The sequence below is a fragment of the Neophocaena asiaeorientalis genome, unplaced genomic scaffold (genome assembly GCF_003031525.2).
Source record: "Neophocaena asiaeorientalis asiaeorientalis breed wild unplaced genomic scaffold, Neophocaena_asiaeorientalis_V1.1 scaffold345, whole genome shotgun sequence".
Taxonomy (NCBI): domain Eukaryota; kingdom Metazoa; phylum Chordata; class Mammalia; order Artiodactyla; family Phocoenidae; genus Neophocaena; species Neophocaena asiaeorientalis.
In genome coordinates, this window is record NW_020175181.1 from 258,346 (window position 1) to 269,041 (window position 10,696).

General features: G+C 52.7%; 1 long non-coding RNA gene across 1 annotated transcript; it reads right to left on the minus strand.

The window, feature by feature from the left end:
- Positions 1-4,438: 4,438 nt before the first annotated feature.
- On the minus strand, positions 4,439-8,886 carry LOC112412793 (uncharacterized). The gene is made up of 3 exons (XR_003005860.1): positions 8,480-8,886; positions 5,520-5,689; positions 4,439-4,530 (listed from the first exon to the last, which is right to left on the minus strand). It is a non-coding gene; the product is annotated as an uncharacterized LOC112412793 (long non-coding RNA).
- Positions 8,887-10,696: the final 1,810 nt, after the last annotated feature.

Sequence of the window (10,696 nt, forward strand, 5' to 3'; positions counted from 1 at the left end):
CGCACCTCCCTGAGGCCGGGCCTTGCCGGGGCGAGGCGCAGCCGGGCGGGGCCGGCCTGCCTATTTTCCCCTCCGCGGCTGGCTGCCCACTGCTTCCAAAAAAAAGTAGCCTTTAAGACGAAATTAAACAGTCAAGACATTCAGGCCGCTCTCTACGCTGGCAATTAGGACGCATCTAATAGGAGTAATTGGGCATTATAAGCAACCTTGACTGTTACGAATTTGGAAGAAAAAAAAAAAAAAGGGGAAGAGGGAGGCCCGGGAGAGGGTGTGCCCCAACGTTGTCTTCAGCTGTTTTGGAGCGAAGTTCAGGCAGTAGGTAGTGCGGATTCCTAGGTTCTCCCGCCTCGCTGGGCGGGGTGCGGGGTAAAGAGCACAGGCCCTGGGGTATGAACGCCGCCAGGCTGTGCTGTTTACGAGCTGTGAGACTTTGGGCGACTCCCTTAACCTCTCTGGGCTTTAGTTTCTTCCTCTCAAACGAAGGGGTTGAGACATGACCTTCTAAGGCCCTTGTGAGCTCTGGAACTTCAGTCCTTCTGCAGAGATGATCCGGAGGCGCACTGTACTAGGAGTCAAGGAATTTGGGTTCTGGTCCAGGCTCTGCCTTAGTCTCGGTTTACCCAACTCTTACGTGTACCATCTGTACCCCCGCAGGGTCCTTGTGAGGACCCAACGGGAAGATGTGTGAAGCCTTATGCATTGTAACACATCACGGTTTCGGTCCTCAGTTTCCTTATCTGTAAAGTGGGGGTGTTGATAAGAAAGAAAAATAGAGCCGGGAACTCAACGCTTTCCCGGGGCTCTATATAAAGCGCTGGCGTTTCCGGGACGGCTGGCGGCATCTGGCCGCCCCAACGGCCCCAAGATACGGTAATCCCAAACAATACTCGGGGTCATTGTTTACAACTATAAAACACATTCTGTCCTGAGCTCCATCCCCAAGGACGCGCGCGAAGAGGCGAGGCTGGCCGGGCTCCTCGCACCTCCGCCGCCGCCTGCCTGGCAGAGTCCCCAACTCCCCCGGTCAGGGCGAGAAGTGTCGGCCAGACGGATGCGCGCACCCAGCACGGGGGCTTGGCGTTTTTGTTTTTGACTTTTAAATCCTGCGTCCTGCCTGCCTGGGTGTGTTTACGCTCCTCTCTCATCAGGACTGTGTAAATGCAGTCCTTTGACGCAAAACCCTTCAGCCCTTTCCCCAGCGGCAGCGGCAAAACCCAGAAAACTGGGGGTGGGGACGGTGGGGGGCGGGTGGAGCGCAGGAGAAGAAATCGTGACACTTTCTTCCTCGCTTCTCCGTCCCATCCCGCGCCACACGGCCCCCGGCCGCCTTGGCGAGCTCTTGGGGGGCTACAAAGGGAGTCGCGGTCCGGGCGTCCAGGGCCCTCCCGGGAGCAGCCGCGTGTCGAAGCGGCGCGAACAGACGCACTTTTAGTTTTCCTTTGAGCAGCAGCGGCTGCCCGGGCCTCCCCCGCCCCGCGCTTGAAAATCCGGATGCTTCTGCGTCTCTCCCACACAGTACTTCCAGTAATTCGGGGGGAAAGAAGGAGGGGGAAAGGGAGCGGGTTCTTCCTCGGTGGCCTCCGCTGTCCCGGGCGCGTCCAGGCCCGGGCAGGCGCCGCCGGGAGCGAGCGGGCAGGCGAGCGCACCCTAGCGCCCTCACCCGCCCCCGCCCTGCCTGCTCCCCAGCCCTTTCCTTTCTTGTGGGTTCCCGTAAAGCCCAGCAGCCCCGAGACGTCTGCAGAGCATCACGGAATCTGTGCTGATGCAAGTCGCTAGCCTCCCTTTGGTGCGCCCCGGCCTGCCTCGGAGCGCTTTGATCCCGGCCTTCCCCGACTCCAGAACTTGTGTTGGCTCCCTCTGCCCGCCGGGAGGCCTGCGTTCTGCAGCCTGCCTTCGCCCCTCAGTCCTGGAGCACCAGACAGAGCTGCGCCCGGTGCTATGGGCAGCTATGGGCTGGTGCAGCTGGTGCCTCGGACTAACTGTGAATGCCAAACCTAGAATTTAGCTTCCAAGCCCAGTTCATTGCCCCCTCCGGGGGGCATCATTCCAGGATCACCCAATTAGAAGGGATCCTCTGACTCCCAGGAATAGGATACCAAGAAGAATAGGGGCCAATCTTTCCTGAGCACTTACCAATAGTCAGGCCCCAGGCTGAATACTTTACGGGGATTGTCTCACGCACGCCTCCGAACAAACGTTTGAGGTGGGTATTCTTCCCTGGTTGCAGATCAAGAAAGGGAGATTAAGTAACTTGACCAGGAGAATTAGTTAGAGGGTGAGTGACCCAGTTGGAAGTGCAGCTGGTCCTCTATGACTCCAGGCTCTTCCTCTTACCTAGGACATGTGTGACCTGCCTCCTACTGGAATGTCTTTGTTTCTCTCTTACTGGTCTCCAGAAAGCGTGGACTACCTCTGGTGCATGACTTTTCCTCCCCTTAGAGGTTCTCCTTAATTCTCTGCCCAGCACTATCACTCAGGGTAAGGAAAGGTCATGTCATGTGGGGGAAGAGGAGGCGGTAAGCTGGGATGGGGAGAAAAAGGTAGCTTGTGCCTCATTGCCTCTCTGGGTCTTGGGACCTCCCTGCACTGAAGTTAGGTGTTTCCTCCTCTGTCCCTCCTGTCCAATGTTTGGCCCTGAAAGGGTCGCCTGCTCTGGGCTGCAACTGGCCCGCACATCTGAGTGCTGGACAGTTCATGAAGCCCTTTCACATACATGCCCTCGTTTTCCCTCACATTAACATCTGCGCCAGGGATGTAACAACAGTCAGGGTGACTCTGGATTGCCAAAGTGGAGGCCGAGGAGCAGAGTGGCAAGGCAGCCTCCTCAAGATCTCCCAACCCGTGGTTGCCAGAGCCTGAACTCAAGCCCATCTCACCTGACTTTACACCCAGCCTGTTATCCATGCTCCCGGGCTTGACAGGTCAGAAGCAGAGTCCATGGCTTAATAATACATGGTCCTTTATCCACCATGCCTGAGAGGATGCCATCATTTCTCTATTGTGAACCGTACATGTTGATGATGTTTGAACATTTCTGAAAGCCAGGTACCTGTTATCATCAGTGACTATTTAATACGGAAGCATTTCTGTTTGTCCCAAGATCTCTGGATCACTCAGGAGTCCATCAGGAAACAGACCTCAACCCGGACGGTTCAAAGGAAGAGGCTTTAAAAATGAAGCATCTCCATAGAGAAGTGTGAGCAGGGCTAAGAGAGCAACAGGGGATCTTGCCACACCCAGGGCCTAGTAACACCTGGAAACTGTGACCACGCCCAGGGTTCAAAAGGGAAGAAAATAGTGTTATTAGAACCTACTGCACACTGGGACCACGGAAGAAAGGCCATCCATCAAGATAAAGAGAAGCAACCCATGCCAGAAAGACACTGAAGAGGATGGAGGAAAGGATCCCAGACCATCTCTCCCATCCCCTGTCAGCCTCCCAGGCACCGCGAAGGGCAAGGAAGGGTGAGCAGTGGATCTGGCGGGGGTGGGAAAGGCACACTCAGTAAGTGAGGAATAACCAGCAAAGATGCTGTTAAACCCAGATGTATCTTCTCATGGGTGACATCTCAGGATGGGGGAAATACAGTCAATCAGGAAGTCTCACATCTCACCCCGAGTCGGGGTAAACATGAGAATAACGCGCACAGCTTTTCAAGCTGCGCCTCCCCTCCCTTTAAACGCCACGGATGCATTCAGCCACTAATCCAGAGGGAATGTGTTGTACCGTTCAGGTGTGGGGCAGAAAGAAAGGCTGGGAGCCACGGATCGGAAGAGATCGGCATCTGGAGGAAAGAGCCGGGTGAATAAGCAATGTTCGCTCCTCCCTGTGGCCTTACACAGCCTCCGTCACGTTCCAAGAGGGGCCCACCAGCTTCAGGATTCTGAGGCATGACATGGGCCCTCACCCACCGTGATTCCCATTTCATGTATGGGATTCACACCAAGGAGGAGATGTGAAAGCAAGGAAGTCCAGAAGCTATTGCTCTAGAGGCTGACCTAATAATAATATTAAAACGGAATGTTCTGCATCTGGGTGGTGGTTACATCTGTACCTATGTGAGAAACCCATCAAGTTCTACCCTCGGATTAGGGCACCTACTTACTTTACTGTATGTTACCTTCAACTTAAAGAACACAAGCAGACAACAACAAGCCCTTCTGATTGCCTTAGACCACATTTAGCGTTATATTGAAGTCTGTGCAAGACTTCTCAGAAAACATAGGCAAATGAGGCCTTTCTGGTCCCCACTTATGGCCCCTAGGAGACTCTGAGTAGTGACTGCCCTAGAAAGACTCAGGCGGAAAGAAGGTACTTCCCCAGTTGCCCACATGTGTGCGTGTGTGTGTATGCGTGTGTGTGTGTGTGTGTGTTTAAGCCGGATACATTCCAGAGATAAGTTAACCAGTGCTATTATTCAGAAATATCTTTATGAGTCACAACAGAAGTTACCTCTGGTAGGAATGTTAGTTGGGTCTGGAAAGGAGGAACAGGACCGCTTTGCTCGCTTCCTCTTCTGGGTCTAAGATCTGCATGAGGAGAGGCAGCTCAGATTGGGCTTTGAGTTGAGAAACAGAGGTCCAAGGATGGCCCTGCTATGGCCGGCTCTGTGACCTGGGCCAAGTCCCTTGATATCTCCAGGCCCCTGCTTTTTTATCTGCCGCCAAGAGGTTGGACTGAACATAGGCCCTGTCATAGGGCAAGGGATGCACAGAAGCCCTAAAGGGGGAAACTCTTTCCCTACCATTCCTCTATCCGGCATGAGTCTCCTGCCAGGCATCTTCAAGTCCCACATGAAAACACATCTCTCCCACCCTCCTATCCTGAGGACCCAGAAACCCAGCATGAGCTTCCCCACTCCTGCCCCATCCCAGGCCAGAGCCTCTAGGCAGGCTTCCTCCACTTCTAATCTGGTCAGAGCGTGGGACCCATCAGCCTGGCCCCAGGATTTGCCCAGCATGTAGAGGAAGGGGGAGGAGAAGCCTGAAGCCTGGATGGACGCTGCCTTCAGGCAGTTCACAATCTGAGAAAAATAAAGAGAACACACACAATAGTGCGGGCGTGAAGCAACAACAATGGCGACACCTATAAAATCCTTTAATAGGGCTTCCCCTGTACCAGGCAGTGTTTTAATTGTCGTATATATTAACTCGGTTAATATTCACAACACCTCTATGAGGTAGCTACAATCATCCCCATTCAACAGATGAGGAAAACTGACGTCAAGGGAGGTAAATTCACCCAAGATTCCAGAGCAAAAGAGAAAGAGTTGGAATTTGAACACCTGCATTCAGGCCCCAGACTCTTGGTATAGAAGGCGCTAACGAATCTTCCCCCTAGCTCTGCGTGGAATCATGACAAACCATCTCTACACACTTAGACACCCAACCCACCAGGGTGTCATCTGATCCTCTCAACAGCCTATGCAGTAGCCAGGACCCACATTATTGGCCCTATTTTCCAGATAAAGAAACTGAGGTTCAGGAAAGGTAAGCCATGGGCTGAAGATCACACCCACCTTGCATGCAGAGCAGGGTGTACCCAAGTCTTCAGACTCCCACGTGCCAGGCCTTTGTTTTTCTCCTTCACACGCTGGGTCCATAGCGGATGCAGGAGGAGCTCAGAGAATGACCAAGAGCGGGAGGCCTCGTTGCTTGATCCAGGTGTCCTTCCTGGATCTCCTCCATACTGAAAAACATGGGGATTAAACGACATAATGTTTGCATTTTGATTTAGAATATTTAAGCAAGGGGGGAAGCATATGTATTTTTTCACACACATATATGTATATGTGTGTCTATATATATTAGACACATATACAAAGTTAGCAAATATAATGAACAAAAGATGCCAGACACAAAGCAATACTGATTGTGTTGTCCCATTATATAATTTTTTAAAGGCAAAGCGAATCTGTGATGTTAGAAGTCATTGCAGGTGGGGCAGAGTGGAGGGTGTGAGAGCTGAGTTCTGTCTCTTGGCTGGGTCAGGCTTACAGGTGTGTGTTCACGTTGTGAAAACCCAGTGAGTTGTGCACACAAATTTGTATACTTGACTGGATGTATGTTTTTTTTGTTGTTTTTTTTTTTTTTTGGCGGTAGGCGGGCCTCCCACTGTTCTGGCCTCTCCCGCTGCGGAGCACAGGCTCCGGATGCGCAGGCTCAGCGGTCATGGCTCTCGGGGCCAGCCGCTCCACGGCATGTGGGATCTTCCCAGACCGGGGCACGAACCCACGTCTTCTGCATCGGCAGGCGGACTCTCAACCACTGCGCCACCAGGGAAGCCCTGGATGTATGTTTTAAACGTCAATAAATTTACCCTAAAATGCCACCCGTACACACATGCCCACGCACACGCACATGTGCATGAGCGGGAGAGAGATCTGAATTGTGATATATGTGAGAGGGAGAATGATCTGAAGCACATATGATCCTCCACCGATAATTTCTTAGAAGACGCAATGTGAGCTACCGCCTCAAGCCTGAGTTTTCCAAACAAGTTTGAATGCTACCCTCAGGGGGAAGTTGTTTTGTTTGTATTTGCCTTACTCAGGAGACACAAATCATGGGCTACAGACAGAGAATAAAAATCTAGCTTTAAGCTGATCACCCTGGTAGAGGATGGAAGGGAGGGGGAAGAGCCCAGCGTGGAGACTGAGAGGAGAGAGGTGGGGGGACCGCAGTGGGCGAGGGCCTGGGAGGGCAGCGTCCACGTTCAATGCTCCCACCCCCGCCCCCGCCGGGCAGTCCCCAGCACACCAACCGTCTGGGGCGTGCTCATGTGGAGGGGGCAGATGTGCACAGACACCCCAAGTACGACACACACAGAGCGGGCAGGCGCTGCCAGCACCCCTACTGAGCACCCCCTGGGTGTCAGCACACCCTGCCCCGGCACCCCTGTGGATCAGCTACTGTGGGTCACTGAGCGCATGGGCTGCCACGGGGACCCGCACCCCTAAAGACACACAGAGCCCAAGGAGCGGTGGCCCTGTTACCTGCAAAATGAGCACATCATGCGATTGCCTGCCTCGGACAGGGAAGCACTTGAGAGGTAGGGGATGTTCCTGGAAGGGAGGGAGGGAGGGAGGGAGGGAAAGAGGGAGGAAAGAAGGAAGGAAGAAGGGAAGGAGGAGGGGAAGAAGGGACACCACTGGTTTTCCTTTTGAGGCAACTGAGATGTTTCAACAGCCCTAGGTGTGCAGGCGAAAGACAAAGTTTGAGTTCTGGCTCTGCTACTCAGAGCTGCAAACCCTTGACAAAATCATTTCATCTCTATACACCTCGTTCACTCATCTGCAAAGTGGGGCAGAGAATGCTGATCTGCGCACAGCTCAGTGCTCAGAAAGGGCCATGGGCTTAGATGAGAGAGGCCTGGGTTCCGATCCTGCCTCTGCTGCCTGAGAGCCACGGGACCTTGGGCAGTTATCGAACCCCTCCAAGCCTCACTTTCCTGCCTTGTGATGTGGTGACGATGATAACACCAAGACCTCAGGACCACGGTGAGGAGTATGCATGTATGCATTCATCTAAATATCCGTCCACTGTCTATTTATTTATACTCTGCTTATTCCCAAAAGGATTTCTGTAGCTATGGGGAAGATTCAGCGAAACAACACACAGGAAGGGCCTGACACATGGTTGGCTGAGAGCACCGCATCCCTTTCTCTGCCTACCTCACAGGGTTGGGTTGAGGCTCCAGTGGGATAATGTTTCTGAAAATGTCTTGCAAACTAGGGAATTCGATACACATGACAGCTAGAGAAAGTGGAAAAGAAAGGAAGGATTTGGGGAAGCTGAGGCAGGAATGGACATCCAGCCACCTCACAGAGGAAGAGCTTGGGTTCTTGGAGCACTGAGGGTGCCCACCCACCAGCTAGCGGCCCATGTGCTTAATACATAAAGCAACTCTAGGAGGAGCCGTGGCTACAGGGTCCTGTAATGTCTGAGCTAGAAGGAACATGAGAGATCATAGGGTACAACCCCACCTCCCTACCCCATTTTACACATGTGGGAACCGAGGCTCAGAGAGGGAATCGGGCTTGCCTCACATCATCCAGGGCAGCAGAGGCAGAGCTGGGACCAGACTCATTTCCTGATGCAAAGTGCAGAGCACCATTTCCACTGCCCCATGAACCCGGTACGTTTCTCCTCACTCTGGTCTGGGGCACTCCGAAGCAGGTCTGCAGGAGCCTCACTTCCTGGGGTGAATTCTGGTAGCTTAAGGCAGGAAGGTTTGCTCCCTCCCCTGGTAAGTGTGCCTGGGGCCCCACCCGGGTGACACACCCAGGGGCTCCTGAGCAGTGACTATAGCCAATGAATATAACCCACAGCCAAGAGCAAACATAGAGCCTTATTGTTAGGGACATCGATTGCTGCACTGGGTTGGGCATTTACTTATTATCACAGCTATTTCTTTTCATCAATAGAAGGCAAACATTCCCCACAGAGGCTGGGTTGGGAGCAGAACGAACCTACTTACATGGCTCTTCCATCCGATCCAATTCAGGCAAGGGTAGGAGGGACTCAGGCCCGACCTACGGGAGAACTGCCCGCACCATCAGGATCCAGAGGCTGCATCACTAAATACCATCAAAAGCGATGGGGTGGGATTGGGAGCCAGAGCTTGTTCTATTCCTCTCTTTGCCTCTCAACTTTTGGCAAGATACTAAACCCGCCTCGGTGTGATCACCTGTAAAATATTAGGGGCTGTAAGGATTAAACAGAATACATGTGAAAGCAGCTAGCATAGTGCCTGATATATGGGTGCTCAATAAACAGCCCTGGATCTGTGTCTGAGAGCATGGTGAACCCGTATCCGCCGATGAAACTGTCAGGCCACAGCGGCTCCATACATTACAAGGTGGATCTGAGCTGGGTTGCCCCTTCTGGGGGAGGATAGTAGCCTGGCCGTAATCTCGCTTGGCGCCAGGGAAATAAACCTGGTGGCCTTCTCAGTCTATGCCAGTCTCCTTATTTAGCTTTCGTGCCAACGTTCCCATCTTTCTTTTGGGCCCAGAGTTGGAGCCCAGCACCTCCACCCATCCCGTCCTCAGGCTCTCTCTCTCCTCTCCCCTTGGGACACACCTTCAGTCCCTTCTCTTCCCCCACCAGCCCTGTCTTTCCCTTGGGAGGCCTAGGTTTCTTCTTGCTCCCATTTCAGAAGATCCAACTTCTCTGGGATTTTTTTTCCCCCAGCAAAGGTAGGAGGGATTTCGTTGGGACCTTTAGCAGAAAGCTCTGGGAGGGGCAAGTTCCGAGGTAGCTTTATCTAACGAGGGAGGGCCGAGCAGCTGGAGTCTGAGGTGGAGGTGAAGTTTGGATCCGAGGGATGTGGTGAGCAGGTCCTGTGGGGCAGAGCAGCGGAAATGCTCTTTCCTCCGTGGCTTCCTCCCAAGGGCCCCCAGCAGGCCCGGGGCCCTTGGAAGGAGGCCTTCACCCGCAGCCTCGCCCAGGCTGTCTGCGGCTTGGGGGAAGGGCTTCTCATTTTCCAGATTCTTGACTCTCATCTTGTAATGGATCATTTGTTACTTCCAGCAAAATGCCTGGCAACAACTCTGGGGATGGGAACCAAAGACTCGAACTCAACTGTTTGGTTTGACCTCAACAGACTGTGAAAGCTGGAAAGGATGCCCAGGCATCACAGAGACCGGTCCTCCTTCCAAAGCAACACAGAAGTTCTGCGGGGCGATAAAAGAAAATGGTAGTCGATAAAACGACTCTATTTTCAAGTAAGTTTGGAAAAGACTGACTTCAGTGGGTTTCTCTACTCAGGACTTCTCCCAGGCTTTTGTAGGCCAGTGCAAATTATGAATGTCCAGGATGCATTCTCCAAAAGCGTCCCTTGGAAATAGTGATTCAGCCAGCCCTTTGGCATTATGGTGAGGAAACCGAGGCACAAGGTTCTAGGGACAGAGCCACCAGTGAGTCAAGGTCTCATGACCTCAGGGTCTATGCACTGTCTCTGACACCAGGATTAAGCTGGCTCACCGTTTTCTGATTTTGTTTTTGCCTTGTAATCGGGGGCAGGAGGTAGTGGGAATAGTTTATTTATTTAGGTGTATTTTATGTGCTCTGAAGGACAGAACTAGGGCCAGTGGGTAGAGGTTCCTGTTGAGTGGAGTTTCAACTCCACCCAAGTTAAGAACTTTAAAATAATTAGACCTGTCTGGACGCGAACTGAGCCAACCCATGAGGTAATGAGTTTCCCATCATTGGAGGGGTCCAACCCACGGCTGACTGACCACTGGGTGGGGTAACAGATGGCTCCCAAAAGATATGTCCAGGTCCACATCCCTGGATCCTAGGAATGTGGTCTTATTTGGAAAAAGGGTCTTTGCAGATGTGATGAAATTAAGGATTTCGACACGAGGAGGTCATCCTAGATTATCTGGATGGACCCTAAATCCAGTGACAAGTGTCCTTATAAGAGTGAGGCAGAGGGAGATCACACACACACAGGAGAAGCCGATGTGAAGACAGAGCAGAGACGGATGCGCTGAGGCTACAGAACACCGCAGCCGCCAGGGCCTGGAAGAGGCCCTGCCCACACCTTGATTTTGGACTTCAGGGCTCCAGAACTGTGAGAGAATAAATTTCTGTCATTTTAGGCCAGCAAGTTTGTGGTAATTTGTTACAGTAGCCACAGGATAAGGGTTAGGGATGCTGGCAAGGGCAGATAAGCACAGATGGGCAAGGG